Source organism: Lontra canadensis, unplaced genomic scaffold (assembly GCF_010015895.1).
Source record: "Lontra canadensis isolate GAN:19392208 unplaced genomic scaffold, GSC_riverotter_1.0 scaffold83, whole genome shotgun sequence".
Lineage (NCBI taxonomy): Eukaryota > Metazoa > Chordata > Mammalia > Carnivora > Mustelidae > Lontra > Lontra canadensis.
In genome coordinates this window covers 8,798,711-8,823,383 of record NW_022631077.1, presented here as the reverse complement: position 1 = coordinate 8,823,383, position 24,673 = coordinate 8,798,711, and the positions used below count along the sequence as shown (strand labels likewise).

At 37.5% G+C, this 24,673-nt stretch overlaps 2 long non-coding RNA genes across 2 annotated transcripts; both read right to left on the bottom strand.

The window, feature by feature from the left end:
* Positions 1 to 2,996: 2,996 nt before the first annotated feature.
* LOC116882329 lies at positions 2,997 to 17,618 on the bottom strand. The gene is made up of 3 exons (XR_004385630.1): positions 17,544 to 17,618; positions 4,109 to 4,199; positions 2,997 to 3,036 (listed from the first exon to the last, which is right to left on the bottom strand). It is a non-coding gene; the product is annotated as an uncharacterized LOC116882329 (long non-coding RNA).
* A 72-nt stretch (positions 17,619 to 17,690) lies between these two features.
* Positions 17,691 to 23,927, bottom strand: LOC116882330. The gene is made up of 3 exons (XR_004385632.1): positions 23,802 to 23,927; positions 20,864 to 20,927; positions 17,691 to 17,728 (listed from the first exon to the last, which is right to left on the bottom strand). It is a non-coding gene; the product is annotated as an uncharacterized LOC116882330 (long non-coding RNA).
* Positions 23,928 to 24,673: the final 746 nt, after the last annotated feature.

Genomic DNA, 24,673 nt, shown 5'->3' with positions numbered 1-24,673 from the left:
GCTGTGTAATTTTAAATAACATGTTTCCCAGTTTCCAGTTTGAGCCATTTCATAGTTCTGGTGTGTATCAAGTGCAATAGCCGTTGTGGAGTGCCTGGCACGGAGCCTGGTATATACTGAGTGTTCCGAAGTGGTAGTTTCTCTTTCTTCCTGGCCCAAGAGACTTCATCTGTACTTCATGAACTAGAACATTGTTTTAACCTAGGATCCATTGGAAGCAGAGGCTGAAGTGAAAGATGATGTGTGGGATATTTTGGAATGTGATTCGAGAGAGCAGTAGTGAAGAAACTGGAGAAAGGGAAAACAAAGGCAAGGAGGTGCTAGTGTGTAGTCTCTGCTTGGACATGGTACTCAATTCTTTGGTATGTTCCAAGAGCCTAAGAGAATTTTCCTTTTCTTTATCATGTATTTTGATGAGCAGAAGTTTTAATTTTGAGGAAGTCCAATTAGCCATTTAAAAAAAAAAAATTGGTTAATGCTTTCTGTGTCCTAAGAACTCATTGCTTACCATCAGATCAAAAGGAATCTTTTCTGTTTCTTTCTAATAAATGTTAGAGTTTTAATTTTTATGCTTAGGTCTATAATTCACTTTGAATTAATTTATGTGTAAGTGAGAGATAGGAGTGGAGATGAATTTTTTTCTCTCACATGAATATATAGTTACAACACCATTTACTGGGGAAAAAACAACTCTGATCATTTCCCCATTGATATTTGGTGTCTTCGTCAAAATCAGTTGGCTATACATTTGTGGGTCTGTTGTTGGATTCTGTGTCCTGTTCTGTTATCTATTTTTCTATATTTGCACCAATATTCCATTGTCATGATTACATCTTTATTGTAGGTATTGAAATCAAGTAGTTTAAGTTACTCAACATTGTTCTTATTTTTCAAAATTGTTTTGGCCACTGTTAGTAATTTGAATTCCATATAAATTTTAAAATCAGCTTGCCAATTAAAAAAACTGCTCAGATTTTATTTGGATTGTATTGACTCTGTAGATAAGTTAGGGGAAGATGATATTTTAATAATATTAATTCTTCCAAATCATGAAGATTTTATTATATTTTTTCTGTGAAAGATTTTCCCAATAAAGGCATTTAAAATGATGCATTTCCCTTTAAACACTGCTTTTGTTGCATTCTATAAATTTTGTTATGTTGTGTTTCATTATCATTCAATTAGAAGTCTTTTCTAGTTTTCCTTGTCATTTTTCTTTGGATGATGCATTGTTTAGAAGTGTATTGTTTGACTTTCAATTTCTTCAGATTTTTTTCGATGTCCTATTATTATTATTTAATTTGATTTTTCTTATTCTGAGAACACTATATCAACCTTTTGAAATTTATTGACTTTTTTTATTTTTTAAGATTTATTATTTATTTTTAGAGTGAGTGAGAGAGAATGAGCATGCACGAGCAGAGGGAGTGGCAGAGGGGGAGAGAGAGAGAGAATCTTTAGCAGACTCCCTGATGAGTGGGGAGCCTAATGGGCTTGATCCCAAGACCCTGAAATCATGACCTGAGCTGAAGTCAGATGCTTAACTGAGTCACCCATGCACCCTTGAGACTTATTTTAGGGCTTAACATATAGTCTATTTGAAGAATATTCTACGCTCATTTGAAAATAATGCGAATTCTGAACTTCTTGGGTATTGCTAGATATTAAGTCAAGTTGTGAATAGTATTCAGATCTTCTGTATCCTTACAACTTTTTAAAAATCTCTTTGTCCTATCAATTACTGTGAGATAAATGATAAAATATTTAATCATGTTTGTGGATTTGTGTTTTTTTTCTTTTAGTTTTATAAATATTTGCTCTATATGTAGAGTGCATATACACATTTAGGTGCATGTACACATTTAGGATTATAATGTCTTCCTGGTGAATTAACTCTTTTTTTATTACAAAATACTACTACTTGTCCCTGGAAATATGTATAGTTTTGAAGTCCACTTTGGTGTAAATCTAGTGATTTTAAATTCTGTTTGCATTGTCACTCTCTCTCTCTCTTTTTTTTTTTTTCCCTCTCAACTGATTTGTATCTTTATATTTAAAGTGTGTGCCTTGTCTACAGCATGTAGTTAGGTCTTGATGTTTAGTCATTCTGAGTCTCTTCCTCTTAAGGGAGAGTTTAATCCATTTACTTTGAATTTACTTATTGGTATGGTTTAGTTTATATCTGCCATTTTGTTATTTGTTTTCAGTTTGCCTCATCAATTTTTGGTTCTTCTTTTCCACCCTTGTTTTTACTTAATCTAGTCTTTTTTTTTTTAATTTAGTCTTATGTTTTATATTTTCTGTTGTTCTTTTAGTTTATTTATTTATTGATGGCTGCTATAGGAATTACAATAGACACCCTTAACTTACTATGGTCTACTCAGAATGAAGAGTGAATCACTTCATATAAAATGTGAGAAAATTCAATATTATAAATCCACTTATATCTCTTTCTCTTTTTTGCTGTTGTTGCTATATATTATTTTGCTTTACATATGTTATAAACCCCCATGTTATTATGTTATTATTTTGTTTTGAACAGTATGTTGTCCTTTAAGGAAATTTAAAAAAGAAAAAAGAGGTAGATCTTTACATATATATTTACCCATATATTTACCATATGTGGTACATCTTATGCCTTCATATAGATCCAAGTTTCCATCTGCTATCATTCCTTTGAACCTGGAGATTTATTTATTTATGTATTTCTTTGTTTGTTTGCTTGCTTTTTTAGTGTTTCCTATAGTGTAGGTCTACTGTTGAAAAATTTTCTCAGCTCTAATCTGAAAGTTTATTTTATTCTAATTTTGAAAGGTTTTCTCTAGACATATAATTCTAGTTGCCATTGCTCTTTGAGCTTTACAAGATGTCCTTACATTGTGTCTGTTCTTCACTGATTCTGTTGAGAAGTGAGTCATCACTATTGCTGTCATCCCATATGTGATATGTCATTTTTCTCTTACCTTTGATTTTGATGTGATTAGGTATGTTTTTCTTTATATTCCTCTTGCTTGAGGTTCACTGAATTTCTTGGATCTATAAGTTAATTTAAAAATCAAATTTACCCCAATTACAGTAAAATTAGTGGCTTGAAACAATAACATTTATTAACTCACAGTTTCTGGAGGCTGGGAGTCTGGGCTAGAATCTTGACCATTATCTTGATTATACAGACATCTTTGTTTTGTTTCCAGTTTCAGAGGGAAAGCTTTCAACATTTCATTATTGACTATGATGTTTGTTATAGGTTTTTTGTTTTGTTTTGTTTTGTTTTTCTAAGGTACCTCATATCATCTTTAGGAAGTTCTCAAGTCCCATTCTATCTAGTTTGCTGATAGTTTTTAATATGAATAGAAATTTCATTTTATCAATGTTCTTTCTACATTTATTTGAATGATTCTTTTTCTTTATTTTGTTAACATGTTGAAATATAATGATTGTCTTTAAAAAAATTAAACCAACTTTGTATTCCTAGAGTAAATCCAGTTTGATCATTATGAATTATCTTGATTTACATATCTGGATTCAGTTTACTAATATTTTTATCAGGATTTTTTCATCTATGTTCACAGGAGACACTGATCTGTAATTTTTTTCTTATAACATCCTTGTCAAGTTTTGTGTCAAGGTTATTCTATTCCCATAAAACAAGTTGGCACGTTTCCCCCTTTTTTCCTCTTTTCTGAAAGAAAACAGCAAATCTTATTAATAAGTGGCAAAGCTAATATTCAAACCATGAAGGTTGGCTTCAAAATCTATGCTTTTAATTATAGTGCTTTGTTGACTTTCTCTTAATTCCTCTCTTTCTCTCTCAATATGCATATCCCAAGCCTCAATTCTCCCAAGGAAACACAAAGAGTACCATCTAACACCTGCATATGCAATACTTTGCATTAAAGGAGAGAAATCCTGAGATTGGGGCCCAAAACTTTTCTAATGGTCAGTAAACATGACTGTCCTTTGCTCTGGACAGGCCTTCTTTTAGTTTTGAAATGCATCACACACCTGGTACCTTCAGAAACTGTACACATAGTGTTTCCTCTGCTAAAACTACCTTCTCCAAACCCAAGTTCTTGACAGTTTATCCCTAAGATGTCAGTCTAAGTACCTCTTCCTCACAGAAGACTTCTTTGACTCCAGTGGTTTGGGGAGGTCACTTTCTTCATTAGTGCTCTTTTTCTGCACACCTTTCTTCTTCTCTGTAATATATAGTTACAACTGTAAGGAAATAATTCACTGTGTAAAGTTTGTGTCTCCAGCTTGAATATAAACTCCTTGAGGGTAGAGACTGTGTCATTCTTATTCATGGCACCTAATACATATTTATCAAATGTCTGAATTCTCTAAGTTCCTTTTTTTAAATTAAAATATTTTTAAAAAATTTTATTTATTTGAGAGAAGGATTACGCACAAGCAGGGTGGGAGTGGGGGTGGGGTGGGTGAGTGGGGCAGAGGAAGAGGGAGAAACAGACTCCCGGCTGAGCAGGGAGTCCAAAGAAGGGCTCCATCGTAGGACCCTGGGATCATGACCTGAGCCAAAGGTAGACATTTAACTGACTAAGAGCACACATATATTACTGCAGTTTTGTGGATGGATAGAAGGGTTGACAACATAATACATATTTTTACCTTTCCAAAAGATTCCACTAAGTTCATCTCTTGATCTACTTTTTGTTTTCTATTACTACAACAACCTTGCTTGACCTTCATACACGTGTATCTATTGGCTTGAGTCTCTCACAAAGTGGAAGGGAATAGGGCTAGGAAGGAAGTTGCTAATGAAAGGTAGCCTGGATCATGGACAATAGAGACACTAGAAATAATAAAGAGTATTATATTGTATATTCTATAATATAGAGTAATAATAGTAATATATAATAATGCTACAATATATAATAATAATAATACATAATAGTAATAGAGTAAATAGCTAATATTTACTGAACACTTAATATATGCCAGGCCCTGTAGTAGTACTCTACACATCTTCATTTAATCTTCATGGCATTATTGTAATATAGTTCAGTTATTATCACCATTTTATAGGTAAGAAACTGAAACTTGAAGAGACTAAGTTACTCTCTTAAGGTCACAGAGCCAGTGAGTGGCAAGGCTAGGACTTGAACCCATGTCAGCATGACTCCAAGAATCCATGCTCTTACCTACTGAACCATAGACTGCCTTATATAATTTCCACTGGTTGTCAAAATATGGTGAGAATCCTTAGGAAAGAGATTATAAAGTGATTTCTTTGATCTAATTTCAGTTCTACAGTGACAAGCAAATCTTTGTGATAAAGAAAATATTCAGATTTAGAACTGCAAGTGCCTTTCTAGCTGGCTCAAAATTATTTGGCTTTGTGATGGGGTTAGTTCTATGATTCTAATTAAACTTTTTCAGTTTTCTTAACGGTTGGTTAATCTTAAGCTTTAAAAAAGAAATTGTAATTTACCACTAAATGCACAAATATAAGTACATATAACTTTTTCATGAGAAAACTCAGTCAAGTTCTTGGGTAAAAGACATTCCTTCAACATACACTGCAACAGCAGTGTAATGACTGCTCACCAGAAATTCCAGTGTCACTAAAAATTCCTACTTCGGATAAGATTAAATCCTTTATTACTTTGGTTATTGTAGAGATGGTGCCAAGACAGTGAAGTCTTATGAAAGACATTTATTTTTCCATGGAATATGTTAATATTTATTTAATTAAACTCATAACCCTTTGTTTAGAATGTATTTATAGAAAAGGGAGAAAAACAGACTCTGCAATTAGTTTTCTTGTATCTAGGACAAGCTTGTTATAACAGTCATGGGACACATTTTACGGGTGCTATTTCGGCATTGACTATTTTGAAAACTAGGAGAAAAATGCTTTAAAGTCAATACTGTCCAATTTAAAAATACTGAGTTGGACCATATACCATAACATATATTTAACCATTTCCAATTTCTTATGAATCAGGTATGTGCACTGACTTTCCATTTTAGAGATGGCTCAATTATCTTGGTATTCTTGCATTTTTAACAAATGTCTAAAAGGATTATGATACTGTTTTTTCTTCTCCTTTCAGAGGCCTACTGAGACAATGACTGCATCTTAATGTCCCTTGTGCTCGCCATCCTGTATATGATCATTTTGACTACCTAGGGTATAACTCAGCATTAGTGGTTTGACTGACTGTCCTTTAGGGCTGTCAGAACTTGATAACTCTCTTCCCCTCCATTTTCTCTCTTCCCCCCCTCATTCTTTTTTTTTTTTTTTTAAGACATTATTTATTTACTTGACAGACAGAGATCACAAGTAGGCAGAGAGGCAGGCAGAGAGAGACAGGAGGAGGCAGGCTCCCCGCTGAGCAGAGAGCCCAATGCGGGGCTCTATCCCAGGACCCTGGGATCATGACCTGAGCCGAAGGCAGAGGTTTTAACCCACTAAGCCACCCAGGTGCCCCTTCCCTCCCTCATTCTTAAAAATTGGGATATAAGAGAGATAATATACAGTAGAAAAGGGTAGGCTACATAAGAGTTACAACTGAGTACTATGGGAAGACAGAAGATATACTAGGTTTAGGGAAAATCAAGGGGACTTGCTGCATGAGGTGCCATCAAGTTAGACAATTTTGACACAGAGATCAGAGGAAGGATTTCTAGCATGTGCAAAGACATGTGGTGTGTTGTTCAAGTATTTGATAAATGATTAAAAATATTTAAAAAATAAAATAAGTACATATTTAATTAAAGTGAGAAAACCACAAGTTTTCTTGTGTGACTTGAGTTATTGGCTAGGTCTTAGATGGGAACCATTTTCCATACACAGAACCTCTGACAGATCAGTTATTTGAAGAAAGACTTTATTTTCCCTTTAGCTCTTCCCCAGGGGCTTATGGTCCTACCAAAATGCCCTTTGGCAGCAACTGTGGCTGACAAGAAATGAGGAGATTGGATGTCAATTGGCTGTCATAACCTGGTTAGATTTGTCATTGTCCTCATAGCACTCTGAGACACTTGAAGCACATATTATAATGGCAATAATGAATTATTCATCTAATTACTATTTTAATATCTGTCTTTATTGCAAATCTATTGAGTTTGTAAAGGAAGGGACCCATTTGGTTGCTTACCACTCTATACTGAATGTAGTGCCTGGCATGTAGTGGGTGCTTAGTAAATAATTGTGGAATGAATGGTTTGCCCTCAACCATTCATAACCGAGATTATTGTGAATGAAAGCACAGTAAATTTTTTAAATTTATTTAAAATATATGTTATATAAGGGAGTGATGGGTCATTATGTTTGGAAGATAATTTAGTATCAGATCCTTAAGGAATCTGAGTATTAAAGGCTTAGTACTGATGTGCCTGACTGACTCAGTTGGTTAAGCCTTCAACTCTTGATTTCAGTTCAGGTCATGAATTCAGGGTTATGAGATCGAACCCCAGGTTGAGCTCTGTGCTCAGTGGGGAATCTGATTGGATTCTCTCACTTCCTCTCCCTGTGCACCCCCTGCCTTCTGCTCTTTCTCCCTTTCTTAAATAAATAAATCTTAAAGAAAAAAAAAAAAAGGCTTAGTACTTACAGTACTATGGTAAGCAATAGACTATTTATTAAAAAAGATTTTATTTATTTATTTGACAGAGAGAGACAGAGATCACAAGTAGGCAGAGAGAAAGGGGGAAGCAGGCTCCCTGCCAAGCAGAGTCTGATGTGGGGCTCAATCCCAGGACCCTGAGATTATGACCCGAGCCGAAGGCAGAGGCTTAACCCACTGAGCCACACATGAGCCCCGCAATAGACTATTAATTAAAAGTCCTAAGCAGGTAAGTGATGAGATCAGCTTTTTTTTTTTTTTTCAAATTTATTTATTTGTTAGAGAGAGAGAGAGAACGAGCACAGGCAGACAGAGTGGTAGGCAGAGGCAGAGGGAGAAGCAGGCTCCCCGCTAAGTAAGGAGCTCGATGTGGGACTCGATCCCAGGACGCTGGGATCATGATAAGATCAGCTTTGTTTTATGAAAATAAATCTCTTAACATTACCTGAAGAATTAGAGTACAGGAACAGGAATCCTATAGTCACAGTCACTTGGTCACATCACTATTGCTTTAGCCCTTTGCTTATAAAATTGATCTGCAGGTAATTTTCCTTGTGTTCTGCCTGACTCCACCCCTAGGATTCCATGTAGAAGAAAGAGTTGTGGTGGTAATATGGATGTGGGGAAGAGTAGGACAAGGCATGGAGTGGGGGTTTAAGTGGCAAGTTGGGCATAAATATATGTGCATTCTTTTTTATTTTTTAAATTTTATTTTTTATAAACATATATTTTTTTCCCCAGGGGTACAGTTCTGTGAATCGCCAGGTTTACACACTTCCCCGCACTCATCATAGCACATACCCTCCCCAATGTCCATAATTACCCCACCCCCCCAACCCCCCTCCCCCCAGCAACCCTCAGTTTGTTTTGTGAGATTAAGAGTCACTTATGGTTTATCTCCCTCCCAATCCCATCTTGCTTCATTTACTCTTCTCCTACCCCCTTAACCCCCCATGTTGCATCTCCTCTCCCTCATATCAGGGAGATCATATGATAGTTGTCTTTCTCCGATTGACTTATTTCGCTAAGCATGATACCCTCTAGTTCCATCCACGTCATCGCAAATGGTAAGATTTCATTTCTTTTGATGGCTGCATAGTATTCCATTGTGTATATATATCACACCTTCTTTATCCATTCGTCTGTTGATGGACATCTAGGTTCTTTCCATAGTTTGGCTATTGTAGACATTGCTGCTATAAACATTAGGGTGCACGTGCCCCTTCAGATCACTACGTTTGTATCTTTAGGGTAAATACCCAGCAGTGCAATTGCTGGGTCATAGGGTAGTTCTATTTTCAACAGTTTGAGGAACCTCCATGCTGTTTTCCAGAGTGGTTGCACCAGCTTGCATTCCCACCAACAGTGTAGGAGGGTTCCCCTTTCTCCGCATCCTCGCCAGCATCTGTCATTTCCTGACTTGTTCATTTTAGCCATTCTGACTGGTGTGAGGTGGTATCTCATTGTGGTTTTGATTTGTATTTCCCTGATGCCGAGTGATATGGAGCACTTTTTCATGTGTCTGTTGGCCATCTGGATGTCTTCTTTGCAGAAATGTCTGTTCATGTCTTCTGCCCATTTCTTGATTGGATTATTTGTTCTTTGGCTGTTGAGTTTGCTAAGTTCTTTATAGATTCTGGACACTAGCCCTTTATCTGATATGTCGTTTGCAAATATCTTCTCCCATTCTGTCAGTTGTCTTTTGGTTTTGTTAACTGTTTCCTTTGCTGTGCAAAAGCTTTTGATCTTGATAAAATCCCAATAGTTCATTTTTGCCCTTGCTTCCCTTGCCTTTGGCGATGTTCCTTATATGTGCATTCTTACCACAAATTTAAGATTTATTTTATACTTTTTCAAAAGCATGTCAGTCATTTACAAGGCAAACTTAAGGTTCTGATGCGGAGAGCAAAAAGGGGCTACAACACCTATGATTGGTTAATTGGTTGAACTGAACTCAGTGATGTATGATCAGGAAATGGCTTAATTTTTCTCTAATCATTGTCTCTAATGTCTCCCTTGACTCTTCTTTTTCCTACCTTTGTCAACATCTTCACACTTCAAGAAGATCCAATAGCTCTCTGGTCAATTTCTGATATTAAACTTGGTCCAGTCCAATTCAAAACTTGAGTCTTACATCTAGTTCAGAGGTGCTCTCCTGCCTGCCACATGACCTGTAACTCAGGGAAAGATGGTATGTGCTGTCTTTTCACACATTGGGCACTTCTAGTCCTCTTTTTCCCTCCCTCTTGTTCTTCTGGGTTATAGTTTAGAAAGGGAGGGTACACAGAAGAAAAGGGTCAAAGATATTCCTACTTAGTTTATGATATTTGTAGTTCAAAATACTGACTCTTTGGGATATATTTGTGGTTTCATTAGAGGAGCCAAGGGAAATCCCTCATGCCATCATTCTTTAATATGAATAATGTACTATATTGGGAGAATTCCTATAACTCATAATCTCAGTGATCTACCCTATAGCCACTTAATAGTGGGGTGCCCCCCATCCTGACTGTTTTTTTTATTGGCCAATGGGGTCCCAGCATGATGATTCAAGCCCATCTATCTTCCTTGATATCCACTTGATTCTTGGGAAACTTATACACATTTTTCTTGACAAACAATAAGTAGTGGGCATTCTAGTCTTGCTTTACTGTTGCTTCTTTCTTTCCTCTATTGTCTTAGGCTAGTCCCTGCAATTGCTTGTCTTCAGAATTCCCCCTTCATAGAGTTCCCCAAGAAGAGACAGATATCAATCTCTGTGTTTATATATACTCCCCAGGTCTGGGAATCATATATAAGTTTTGTCCAAGGCTTCTCTTAGCCTTTTTCGTTTGAGCCTCTTAGTAACATTGGGTCCTTTGGATCTATATCTTTGTAATTATCCATCTGGGCAGTGAGTTGCTGACGTTCTTTTCTTGCAGGTTCCCTTTTATCTGTATGTCTTGCTCTTGAAACATTCTTGAATTGGTTTCAGTAAAAGAAAGGAGGAAGCACCCTCATTCTCACTTTCATAGAAAAGAGAGAAGAAATGTCCCACTAAACTCACAACACAGTGATATCACAAGATTCTTCCAAAGAACCCTAGCTTTTTTGCTAGTATGGATTCATGGGGTAATGGGTCTCTGGACCAGTTTTACTGTCTTTTAGCAAATTCTGTGTGTATGCACTTGGCATCTTTTTTAGGTACCTGGCTTTGCTTATTTTATATTATTCTCAGCTTTGGTTCTATAAGGGAAATTCTGGACCAAATGAAAAGACCCATTTGATTTACTAGAATATACATAGTCCCTGTTCTGGAGGATCATAGAGTTTGGGAACTGCCCATCAAAAGAGGTGATAACAAGCAATCTCAGCAGTTAAGAAAAGAGTGACTTAATTTGTTCATTCATTCATTCATTCATTCATTTCCATAAGTTAGTTACTCTTACAAGAACTGAGAATGATGTATGAGCAAATCTTAATAGTTGCTGCCTAATTGAAGTGACAGTCTAGTGGGAGAGATAGACATTAAACAAGTAGATACACATATTTTTACAAATTATAATTTAGGTAAAGACCAGCATGCCACAAGAAAGAACAACATGGTACATGATGGCCAGACTAGGTTTGGCTCCTTCCTAGGGCAGTCACCTAGAGACTTTATCAGATCATTCCTTGCCATAACGATCAGTTGTGAGTTCTTTTTAGGAGTAAGGTTGCAATGCCGGCCAATGACAAGCAGAGTTTATTGGTTCGTTAATTCATTTGATAGTAGTTTTTTAGTGGCAACCACTTGCTAGGTAACACTTGCTATTTCAGCAAGTGCTGAAAATACCAAAGTTTATAAAATTAAGTTCCTGCTGTCACGATTACAGTCTAATGGGAAGTAGAGCTAAATACAAAGTCAGTGTGGGGCACTAAGGTGAGGATAAGCACAGAAAAGCTAGGGACTGATGACCTCCTTGCTTTTGGAGAGCAGTGGGAAGACATGCTGGGAGGTGTGACACTAAGTGGTTTCTTGAAGGATAAGGGGGTGCTGACTAGACAAAGCAGTGAGAGGGGGAGAAGAAGAAGATTATTCTAGATGGTAAAGCACCATGCTCAAAGACATGGAACCAACTGTTCTAGTCAGTGAATCTCAATACATTGGAGTGCTTTGAATAGGTTATCCCTGTGCAAAGATACTTCCTCCCAGTCCTTGCAGTGAATTCTACTATTTATCCCAATGTATCATGATATGAAAAGAGTGGGGAGCAGTAGTTTAGAAGATAGAGAGAACATGATATATTTAGGGAATTGCACAAGTGTTGAAATATATGAGACATGGAAAGAGATGCTGACCAAGTATTGGTTTAACCCATCACACTGATATGCATATGTAATGATATTGTCATCAGTATAATCTTCAAGCTAGCAAGATCAAGAACTATAGGAATAAGGAAAAGATTTATTATTGAGTGAGTGTTACAAGCTTTTACTATCCCAACACAGTTATGAGAGATAATTTTGATTTTGTCTCCTTTGCCCACCTCCCTGAACTTCAAGGAGAATGTGGTTTGGTTCCTGGACACTTAGGTGCAGAATCAGGAGGCTACTGAGAGAGGGTCAGGATTAGAGAGACCAAAGGAAAGGGGAAAGGGAAAAAATGGCAAAAGCCATATTGACTCATGGTGAGGAAAGTTTTGAGGGTACAAGAGAAGACAAGAATTGATGTGGCTGTACAGTATAAATTGAAACTGAGTAAATTTTCTTTAAGATTTGCATGTGTATGTTTTGGAATTCTTTCAAAAATTACTTTAGAATACTGCCTTCCTTCTTCATATGTGAAACAGAAGAGAGATTGGTCTATAGAGGTACCAGGATTTATTTGGTTTGCACTGTACATGCAAGCTTATACAGAAAAGGAGGTTTAGTGCAACATGGGAAATAATCTCTAGATATGGAACTAGAATGTAGAATTCTTGCTTTTGACATTTAGTAGTGACATGATTTGGATAAGCCTCTATTATTTCTTGGAGCTTTTCCATACCTCAATTTCCTCATAAGTGAATAAGGATATAGTAACTTTCATATATAAATGTAAATATAAGTATATATATATCTCACTATATTATACTCATATAATATAGTACTTCATTGGGTCAATGTGAATAATAAGACAGGAGTGTGCTTTGCAAATTACAAAGAGTTATCCAGAGTTTCATGATAGCAGTAATAATAGTGATGTTCATGTTAACAAGAATATCTTTTAATTTTTTAAACAGTACAAAATTACACCCTTACTGGCTTTCGAGAAATGATAGTTGATGGTGTTAATAAGGAGGAGACAGGAAAAACACAACTTCCCTCAAGTTCGGATGGTGATGACTCCAATTTAGAGAAAACTAACTGCTCATCAGGAATGAACCTACACTCCAGGAGAATATAGTTTAAAATCACTGCTGTTTCCTTTTTAATATTCTTCCTATATACCTAAATTCTTATTGTTCTATCTGAAAATGCCACAGTAGAGTCCCTGTGTTCTCTGGTGCTGGCATGCTGCAAAATCCTGTGATAGAGGGGTAGCTAATAAATTATTTGACAGGAAATATAGAAAAAAAATCTTTGTAATTCACAGTTCTGACATAATGAAAAGCTTATAATTCACTAGTGTGACCTCACAGCTGTGAATTACAAGTTTCACTTGACTCGTTCACAATTTGTCTTTGAATTTATACTATGAAAAGTGAGAACCATATTGTCAAACTGTCACTCCATATTGATGTATTACTGCTCAAGATTAAGAAACATTTTGTCAAAGAGCAGAAAATAAAAATACCCTAAAAGAAGATGGAGTTTGATACAAATTTGAAGGGGTGTATGAGGCAAAGACAAAAATGTCTAGAAAAAAAGCAACATGCAGTGTTTGTGTCTGTCCAGAGACTTATTTTTTAATCCCTTCATTTAATAACAGTAAACGTCTGTATAAATCTTAGTATATGCCAGGCAGTCTTATAGCCACTTTAGATATAAACATTTTTATTTATTTATTTATTTATTTATTTATTTATTTATTTATTTTAAAGATTTTATTTATTTATTTGACAGAGATCACAAGTAGGCAGAGAGGCAGGCAGACAGAGGAGGAAGCAGGCTCCCTGCTGAGCAGAGAGCCCGATGCGGGGCTCGATTCCAGGACCCTGAGATCATGACCTGAGCTGAAGGCAGAGGCTTTAACCCACTGAGCCACCCAGGCGCCCCAGATATAAACATTTTTTAAACTCAAGAAATCTCTGAGAACTAGGTATTATTTTTATTTCTATTTTCTTTTATGCAGAAACTGAAGCACAGAGAGGTTAACCAACTTGCCTAAGTTCACACTACCAGTAAGTGGCAAAGCCAGGATTCAAACCCAAGTCTCATGGCTCCAGAGGCCAGACACCAAAGCCTCTGTACCACATGGTCTTTGTGAAAATGTTGTTACTGAAGATTGAGTTGGCTGAGCCTATACTAATCTTTTATCTTTAACATCAATTTATTTATTTTTTAAAGATTTTATGTACTTATTGAGAGAGAGAGAATGAGAGAGAGAGAGCATGAGAGAGAGCACATGAGAGAGGGGAGGATCAGAGGGAGAATTAGACTCCCTGGGGAACAGGGAGCTGGATGCAGGACTCCATCCTGGGACTCCAGGATCACGATCTGAGCTGAAGGCAGTCAATTAACCAACTGAGCCACCCAGGCATCCTAACATCAATTTAAAAATATCTTTGGGGCGCCTGGGTGGCTCAGTGGGTTAAACCTCTGCCTTCGGCTCAGGTCATAATCTCAGGGTCCTGGGATCGAGTCCTGCATCGGGCTCTCTGCTTGGCAGGGAGCCTGCGTCCTCCTCTCTCTCTCTCTCCGCCTGCCTCTCTGCCTGCTTGGTTTCTTTCTCTCAAATAAATAAATAAAATCTTTAAATAATATCTTTGATCAGATTTTTTTTTATAGTAATATTTCAAAAGAATGGAAGGTAAGAAAGAGACAGCTAGTATTACATTTCACTTATTTAGATTTAGAACAGATGAAGGTTCTCTATTCTGGACATGTCTAAAATCATTTTTAACTCTTCAAGAATCTTCGAGTAAAATATACAAAGTAGGTTGTCATTCTGATGGTACTTTTCTTTGTAACTTTTAATTTTAATATATTTTCAAACACAGAAAAATTTAAAGGATAGTACTAAGAACTGTTGTATATCTTTATCCAGATTTATGAATTGTTTAAATTTTGCCTCATTTTTCTCTTTCTCTAGGATCATTTGAAATGGAGAGGTGGAGTGTCTCTTCATCCTTAAATCTTTCAGTGTGTATTTTCTGAAAGGAAGAATATTGTCTTTTATTTTATTTTATTTTATTTTAAGATTTTACTTATTTATTTGACAGAGAGAGAGAGAGATCACAAGTAGGCAGAGAGGCAGGCAGAGAGAGAAGGGGAAGCAGGCTCCCTCCTGGGAGCCTGATATGGAGCTCCACCCCAGGACCCTGAGATCATGACCTGAGCCCAAGGCAGAGGCTTATCCCACAGAGCCACTGGTGCTTGGGGCACCACCCAGGTGCCACAAGAACGTTGTCTTCTTAATCATAGTTACAATCGCCAACATTAGGAGAGTTCACATTGATACAATGCTGACATCTAATCCACAGTCCATATTCAAATTGTCCAACGTTCCCCAAAATGTTCTTTATAATGAATTTTTTTTTTCCTGTACTAGAGAGTTCTTTTACCCACCTCCCCCACCTTTTTTAAAATTTAATTTTATTTTTTCAGTATTCCAAGATTCATTGTTTATGCACCACACCCAGTGCTCCATGCAATGCGTGCCCTCCACAATACCCACCACCAGGATCTCCCAACCCACTACCCTCCTCCCCTCCAAAACCCTTAGTTGGTTTCTTAGAGTCCACAGTTTCTCATGGTTTGTCTCCCCCTCCGATTTCCCTTAACTCATTTCTCCTCTCCTTCTCCCAATGTCCTCCATGTTATTCCTTATGCTCCACAAGTAAGTGAAACCATATGATAATTGACTTTCTCTGCTTGACTTATTTCATTCAGCATAATCTCCTCCAGTCCTGCCCATGTTGATACAAAAGTTGTGTATTCATCCTTTCTGAGGGAGCCATAATACTCCATAGTATATATGGACCACATCTTCCTTATCCATTCGTCCGTTGAAGGGCATCTTGGTTCTTTCCACAGTTTGGCAACTGTGGCCATTGCTGCTATGAACATTGGGGTACAGATGACCCTTCTTTTCACTACATCTGTATCTTTGGGGTAAATGCCCAGTAGTGCAATTGCAGGGTTATAGGGTAGCTCTATTTTTAATTTCTTAAGGAATCTTCACACTGTTTTCCAAAGTGGCTGCACCAACTTGCATTCCCACCAACAGTGTAAAAGTGTTCCCCTTTCTCCACATCCTCTCCAACACATGTTGTTTACTGTCTTGTTAATTTTGGCCATTCTAACTGGTGTAAAGTGGTATCTCATGGTGGTTTTGATTTGAATACTCCTGATGGCTAATGATAATGAACATTTTTTCATGTGTCTGTTAGATATTTATATGTCTTCTTTGGAGAAGTGTCTGTTCATGTCTTCTGCCCACCTCCCTTCTATACGTGAATGTTCTTAGGAGTTTTGTTTGTAATAATCAAAACTGGAAACAACCAAAATAGTAAAACTGTGGTAAATAGTTAGACTTTGATACATTTATACCATGAAATACTATTCAGTCATAATAAGGAATGAATTATTGATACAGGTAACAATAGATAGTTAGATCTCAAGGGTATTATGCTGAGTGAAAAAAAGACAGTAATATGCTATATAATGTGATTCATATAACACTCTCAAAATGGCAAAATTAAAAATAGGGAAAATAGGACTTAGGGAAGATTTCTGTGTGTGTGTGTGTGTGTGTGTGTGTGTGTGTGTGACAATAAAGGTATAGCCATAGGGAGATCTCTGTGGTGATGGAATTGTCCTAAATCTTGATTGTGATGGTGGTTGCATAAATTTACATATGATAAAATGGCATAGAATTACACACACATTTTACAAATGTCAGTTTTCAAGTTTTGATATTGTGTAAGATGTGACTATTGTGGGAGATGGGTAAAGGTTACATGAGATAATTCTGTATTATTTTTTGAAACTTCCTGAATATCTGTTTCAAAATGGGGAATTAAAGAAAAAAGTTAAAAACATTTTGTGATTGATTTAGCTCATGAATTATGTAGGTGAGGTCTTTAATTCTTCAGAGTACAAAACTTACGTATAACTGGCAGAATAATTATGTGTTTTTGTGTCTAGTTACAGTTATTTTCCACCATGTTGTATCTTAAAGTCATTAATAGCAAGCGTTATAAATAGCTGGGTATAAAAGCGATTTAAGAACAAATAAATGGACAGACTACCAATGTCATGATGACTCCTCAGATGTTGTGAAATCAAGTTCATTTCAGTTCAAAGAATTCCCAGAGTGTGTTTCAGGTGCTGGATTCATAAACTATTCATTTTGTCTTGAGCAGGTCATCTGTCTTTTCCTCTGACTTATTCTGGTGTTCTTTTTCCCTGCTTGCATTATTACTGCTGCATTTGGCCAGCTACCTACAAAGAAGACTCCCAAGATCTGAGGTGGTGTTCTTTTTAAACTATTTATTTTTTAGCCTAGACATAGGCTGGTTGGCTCCATTACTTCAGCTGCTGAATCTGTTTTGGACTTCAGCACATTCCAGTACCAACTGCCTGGGAGATATTCTTTACCTCTATTTGTAATAACCACCTTTATATAGTTTAAAAAGTAACCTGTATTGGGCTCTGAATAGTTCATAGAAATTTCAGTAAGATCCCATGTAGTTCATAATGGTTCCTTACAGCAACTCTCTCCCATAATTCAGATTTGAGTCCAGAGATCAATGAGGAATATAAGTAACAGATACCATACTGTACCTCAGATTGACCCTCCTCAAATCCAACTCTCTCCTCTTTCTAATCTTCTCTCAAAATTGTTGCCAAATATCAATTTACAGGGCAATATAAATGCTTTATCTTCTTTTTTAAATTTTTTATTTATTTTATTTTATTTTATTTTATTTTTGCTTTATCTTCTTAAAACTAATGTTTGATAGTGGTTCCTGAACAAAATTACACACAGATGGAAATTTTTAGTATGGTCAAATTTCTACCTTTCTACCTCCATCTGTGTTACTCTATGCATTCTATTCTTCTATGAACTTGGATATCTTGTTCTTCCTCCTTTGTTCTGCTCAAACTTCTGTTCATCTGGATTTCTCTCTCCTGACCATATAAAATGCTGCCCATTCCTGGTTGTCCACTATCTTTTCCAATGATGCTTTCCTGAGGTCTTTAGCTAGGTAGTCTAGCTGAGGTCTTTAGCTAGATAGTCTCCCTTGTTGGAACTTCTGTTGCTCTTTTTGGCACATACATTTTGGCTATATAACAGTGCTATGGGTGAAAGAATTCAGTCTAAAATCACACATTGCATTTAGTTATTAGGTTTCTTGATGCTTTTTCAATTTAGACTATTTCCTCAGTCTTTCCTTGACTTCCAAGACCATGTAACTTTTGAGGATTACAGTCCAGCTATTTTGTTAAGTGTTCTTCAATTTGGGATTGTCTATTTCCTAATGATTAGATTCAGACTATATATCTTTGGGATAAATATCACAGAAATGATGCTGTGCTGTTCTTATTGCATTCTATCAGGGAACACATAATTTTGATTTGTTCCATTGTGGATGTTCATTTTGATCACTGATTAAGGTGGTGTCTGTCAGGCATGTCTCACCCCACCCAATTAAATTTCTTACTTTTACATTTATTTGTTGTTTACTTATTTATATAGGTATGGGCTCATGGATTCCCATTACTACTAAATGACTTAAAAATTTATTTCTATCGTTGTTGGTTTTGATACTTAAAATTGTCTCAGATTAGGCCAACTGGAACCCTAGCTGGCATTGTTTCCTTTTGACATGTCTCTTTTGGTTTTTGGGCAGTTCCTTTCTGGCACAGAAAAATGTTTCAGCTCATTCTACGTATCCCTATCCCAGCTCTGGAATCAGCCATTTCTGCAAGAAGTCTTGATTTTTTAGACTGCAACGTTGTGTTTACAAATCAGGATTGGGCACTAGGTGTATTCATTGTTGTTGGAGTGTCACTTCTAGGCCTTCTCAGTGGAATTGGCTAGATAATACATGAATATATATACACATTCACACACACATTTACATCAATATGTATTTCTATATCTATCTAAATAAATTTAAAACCATGAATTCATACTTCAAAATGCAGTCTAATGTCACATGTCTCACTCTTGTTTTCTCCCTTTCCATATTTTGAAATTCTCTTCTTTGACAGTGAGAAACCTGATTCCCATTATCCTTCACATATTTACTTACTGATAAGTTTGTTGCTATAGCCAAATTCTTATCACTGCTTCTACAACACCCCCCTCCCTTCCAATCCCACAAGGACACCCTGCTCCACCTGACTCCCTATTGTGGGTGGTCCCTTACCCCCTGCATGAGCACTATGCTTATCTGGTTCAGTTTCAGATATCTGCATGGGTCCACCTTTCCCTAGTACACCCGCCTCATCCCCCTTGGGCTCCAAAATTCCATGCTTCACCACTGCCACTGTTAACCCCCAACTCCATGAACTCTCCTCCTTACCCCTTCACTTTGCTTAGGTTCTGCCAGTCTGCACTAAAGCTCCCTTCTGTGGGTTTGCTCTGCTCCCCCTGCTTGGGCTCAGACAATTGATTCTGGACAAATACCTATTTTAGTATATGTGCTGTCGAAGCGAGCACCTGGACAAATTCCTATATTGGACACCTTCTTGATCCTACTTGAGCTCTGATAGTCTATGATGGTCACCACCAATGTTTCCTATCCCTCAATAAATATATCTCGTCTATATATGCCTCCCCACCCTCATGTTAGGGCTCTGATATGTTGTACTAGGCTACCCTTTCTTGTGGACTTTAACCTTTGCTTAGTCCTAAATCTGCTGCTGGGCTGCTCACCCCCAATCTGGACTCTCTTCTCATCCTACTCAGACACTGACACCCACTCTGGGACCCTCCTACCTAAACATCCACCTCACCTAGCTTGGGCTCAGTTACCTGGGTTTAGTTGCCCTCCCCACAATATTTACTCCTTCTCTCATGGGCTCTGGCATCCCATGCCAGCCTGGTGCTACCTTCTCCTCCATGAATGGAGGCTTCTTCAAGCCTTTCAGAGTCTACCCAATTGCATGTGCAGCTCTTACTCACAGATACCCTGCTGCCCTCACTTGTGTCCCACTGCCCCTCTGTGAGATACTCTATCCTGGTGGTACTCAGTACTACATGCTGTACCACTGATCTTAATGTAGGTGCCCTCCTTACCTTGTTAGGCCTGGACACCATAGCACCCTTGCTGACCCTTTCCTGCTGTCCCTTTCTCACTCCAGCTCCCAGACCCACAGGATGCCTGGCACACTGGGCACCAACTTGGACACACTGTTCTGAATTACCCCACCTGCTCTTATCTACTTGGGGTGATGCTTTTCACTAGGCCACTGCTATCTCCATGGATACCCACCTCACCTTTCTCATGCTCCAACATCCTGTACTGGGCTACCCTTCCTCATCACAAGTGCCATTCTTACTGGGCTTGGGCTGTAATATATTATTCTGTGCCACTATGGTCTGAGCCCCTCTGCTGATACCTATCTTGCTCAGCTCTAGCTAATAGCCTTTGAACTAAAGAAAAAGGAGATGAGAGAGGAAGAAGGAGAGGGGAGGGGAGGGAGAGAAGGAGAAGAAGGAAAGAGAAATGAAGAGAAGGGAAAGGAAAGACTGGAAGTGGATTTTGAAAGAGCTTACTCAGACCAAGGAATAAACCCAGGGACATCATTCATATTTTCCTTTTTTCTTTTTTTTTAGGGGTATTCATTCTTTGAACAATTTGAACATTTCGCCATTTCAGTATTCTGTGCCTTCCTCAGGGTACTGGAGAGGTTTATTCTCTGCAAACAGCTGTTCAGTATGATACCACCAGGGTCCTCCAGTATATTTATAGCTTTGGAATTCACAACTACCTATAATTTATACATGCATAGTTCTTCAAAAAATGCAAAAATTAAATCCTTCTAACTTATAGGGAGTATGGAATCCAATCAGTTTTAGCAAGCTTCCCTGTATATTAATTATCATTTATTTGAATGTTATTTTAAAAAACCATAAATCTGTAAAAACTTACATTTTGTAACCTTGATCAAACATTATTTTTAAACTCCTGTCACAATTTGGGAATTTTGCAAGCCCTGGAACAAAGAATAAAATGTCATAATGAAACTAGTTTTTATGATGAAATGGTGGTTACAACATAATTATTATAATTAATGCTAAAACCTAGCTATAATTCAACATGTTTGACCATAGCACTTCTACAGTGACTCATATTGTGACAGATTTACTCCCAGGTAATGTGATGAGCTGTGTCTGGATGTTCTTATTCGTGTATGGGATGTAATGCTTTATTATAACAATATCAGGGCTATGGTGGTGAAGCTTTCATACCACTGTGTTTCCTCTAAGGACAGAGTCTAAAAAAACCCAGAGTGGTTTGTGTATCAACTTTTTAGTGTTTCTCATAACCAAGAGTCCCTGAAAAGGGAGGATCAGCTGCAAATAAGACCTGTTCTTTTACGTAATAAGCTGCCAAAAGCTAGAAAGTGATGACTGACATTCTGCTTATCGCAATAGGCTGAAGAACGATTTTGCATGTTCACCAGGCAAGAAATACAGCTGTGGTTCCTGTTATCGACAAAAGACAATGCAGTCAGGATTCCATAGCTTCATTGCTTCAGTCTGTGACATTAAGGTTCAACCTCTACATGAGACGCATAAATATCCTTTGGATTTTCTTCAGTAAGCACACACTATAGGTTAATAATGTGGGGATGTTTGATTCCCTGCTGTTTTAAATAATTTCATGGAAAATCTAATGCAGTAGGACACTAGTTTAGAAAGGTTATTACCCTCATCAAACGAGAGCACTTCTTTCCTATTATTTTCTACCAATTTCTTGCCCTTATAGCTCCTCTCTCTTCATTTACCACAAATGATTCTTCAAAACGACACTCTGTGGTTGGGTGGAGATGGAATTGGAGAAAGCTTAATCCCTAATCAGGGCCCTGTCAGTGCTGGTAGTAGTGTGCATCCTTCTTCCTTCTTCTGCTTGCTGGAGCTTAGATACAAGACAGAGATGCACACTCATTGGAGGGGAATCATTGGAAACCATTTCTTACCACCTTGCTGGGACTATTTTATATAAGACCCTGAGATCTAGAGCCCAGAGGGAGCCTTCAGGCAGTTACAGTTGTAATAGCCTATCCCAGCTCTTCTCAAAATGGTGCTCCGATTTGCTAAATTCTTGAGTCATTATCACCTCTGCTGTGGCAGGTTACTTACAACAGCACTCTAAGAATGCTCTTGGGCTCACCGTAGTTTTAGGATTAAGGAACAATATGGTGTTCCCTGGACTACACCATTCCAGACTAACTAAGGGTGAAAGAGACTGCCTATTCAATAGCCATCTCACCTTTTCCTACCAGGACACAAAGTTTAGTTAGGCAGGCATGTGCATTTCCCAGCCTTCTTTGCAAATTGGTACCATGTGAATAAATTCTGGCCAATGAGTAGAAATTGTTTGGTCAGGACCTCTGGGAAAGATCCTTAAAATGGCAGGACAAACCTGGCAGTTTCTTTTTTAGCTTTTGTCCATTCTTCGGGGTGACCAACTATTTTGGTTTGCCTAGGGTTGTCAGGAGTCCAGAAGCATGGACCTTTCAGTCTTAAAGCCCAGACAAAACTGGGCAAACTGGGTAAGATGATCACCCTACCTTCCTTCTTCCACACAACATTATGTATGCTGGCTGGACTTCTAGAAACTCTAGAAATCTAATGGCCATGAGGTGACATAGTCTAATGGTGGCTGAGCAAGAGGATAAGAGGAGCTTGATTCCATTGTAACTGCCCTAGACTTCTCAGAACATGAGAAAAAAAAAAAAACTCCCAATTTAATGAAACAGTACTTTTTTAGAGTATAGTGGTTCTCTTTTGTAGCAACCACAAATTTCATTAACGTTAACTTAGTTAAGGAGCTCTGTTACACCCATGTGGAGTGCAGACTTTCCCTTCTGACTGAAGCACTTCCAGTTCCTTGGAGAGAGATGGTTTGGACATCGTGAAAATGGTTCAAACCCAGGTCTCTCAGACACCAAACTCTCTTTTCCTGCAACTTCACACTGAACTTCATTGTTCTCAGCCCTCACCCCTTTAAAACTTACTCTCAAGACCCTGAGCGGTTTGACTGGAACTCAGAATAGCTCAGCATTTGGAGAGAAGGGCCCTTACTTACAGGTGATGTGGACCCCTACTGTTCTCATTTACCCTGATGAGGAAACAGAGACCCAGACAAAACAAGGGGTATGGCGACCTGAGCTCCTAGTTAGCTCTCTTTGATACAGGTGTTACCTTTCCTTACCTGCAGCTGCATCATCTCCACTGCAAATCACAAGGTGCTGATCCTAGCATTCCCCTGCCCACCCTTTCATTGTGAACTTTAATGTCTAGCTTCCCTTTCTGGATTTCCCTATTTCTGTTGCCATGGCATTTTATGACAGGGACTTCACAGCTAAAATAACACTGCTATTAAGAACTTCAGAGTTTTGTTTCACTTTGATTTTTCTGTTGATGGGTGTGGGACACTGACTTTAGGAACAATTGCAAAGGAGTGGAAATTGGTTCTACCACCTTTTCATAAAAATGATTTGCCTTTTTCTTAGCTGAGTATCAGAATTATCTTTTCCCATCAAAGAAAGCATAGTCCTGAGCTTATATTAAGTATTCAAAAAATATTCAAGTTTTTTTTTTAATTAATGACAGAAAGAAAGGAATTTAAACATACTGATTACCTATTATGTGCCAACAGCCAGGAATCATTCCAGTTAGATGGTATCTATGCAATACCAGGTGTTAACATTTCGAATACCACCTCTGGAGCAAAGATCATGTGTATGCGTGCACATGTGCACACACACGCACATAGAGCTATGTGCACAAAGCATGAACCTGATTTAATCTTCATAGAAGCTACTAGAAGGAAGGGAATGAGGCTCAAAACAATGACATACGCAAGGTCACAGAATCAACACATAGCCGATCAGAGATTTGAAGCCAGGTCTTCTAACCTCAAGATTGTGCTAATTTCTTTTGAGTGAAGTTATTGTTGTTGGTCCCCAATCAGTCTTTCTCTTTGTGAGGGCTGTCAAGCAGGCCTCTAAAACTGATTCATTTTAGAGGCATATGAAGAAGGGAATTAGCATTAATTGAATGCTTTCTAAATTCTATTTACATCCTTTTTCAGTTAGTATTTACTCAAACCCTGTGATAGGGATGGTATTGTCCCCATTTTTGTATGCCCATTTATACATGAGGGTACTGAGTCTCAGAGGGATTAAGAACCTTATCTAAGGTAAAACTGCTAAAAATATAGGCTATAGAATCAATCTAGCTCCAGAGTCCATGCTCTGAACGACTACACAGTATTTCTTTGCTTATTTATAATACTCTGCACTCATTTTTCTCACTTAACTATGTATTCCATGGATGTTTTTCCAGGTTAATAAACAACAGAACATTCCGTAGTGTATAGCTATATGTCAGTTTCTTCAGCTAACCTCCTATCATCCTGACACATATAATGCTGAGGTTAATTGGTTTTCTTAGACATATACTTTTATGTACTAGTGTATTGATTTCTATTTGTTAGATTCCCAAAGATGGAGAGGTGAGATGAGCCAATGGGTTTAGATATATTTAATTATAATAACTGGTGCTAGATTATTTATCATTATTGCATTTAAAATTGTGATAAAGTACATATAACATAAAATTTGCTAGATTATTTTTGTGAAAAGTTTGTAGTAAGTTCAACTCCTATCACCAATGAGTGAGAAGAGGATTGGTCCATTTCTTTACTAGCACAGCATGTTCCTGTTTTTGT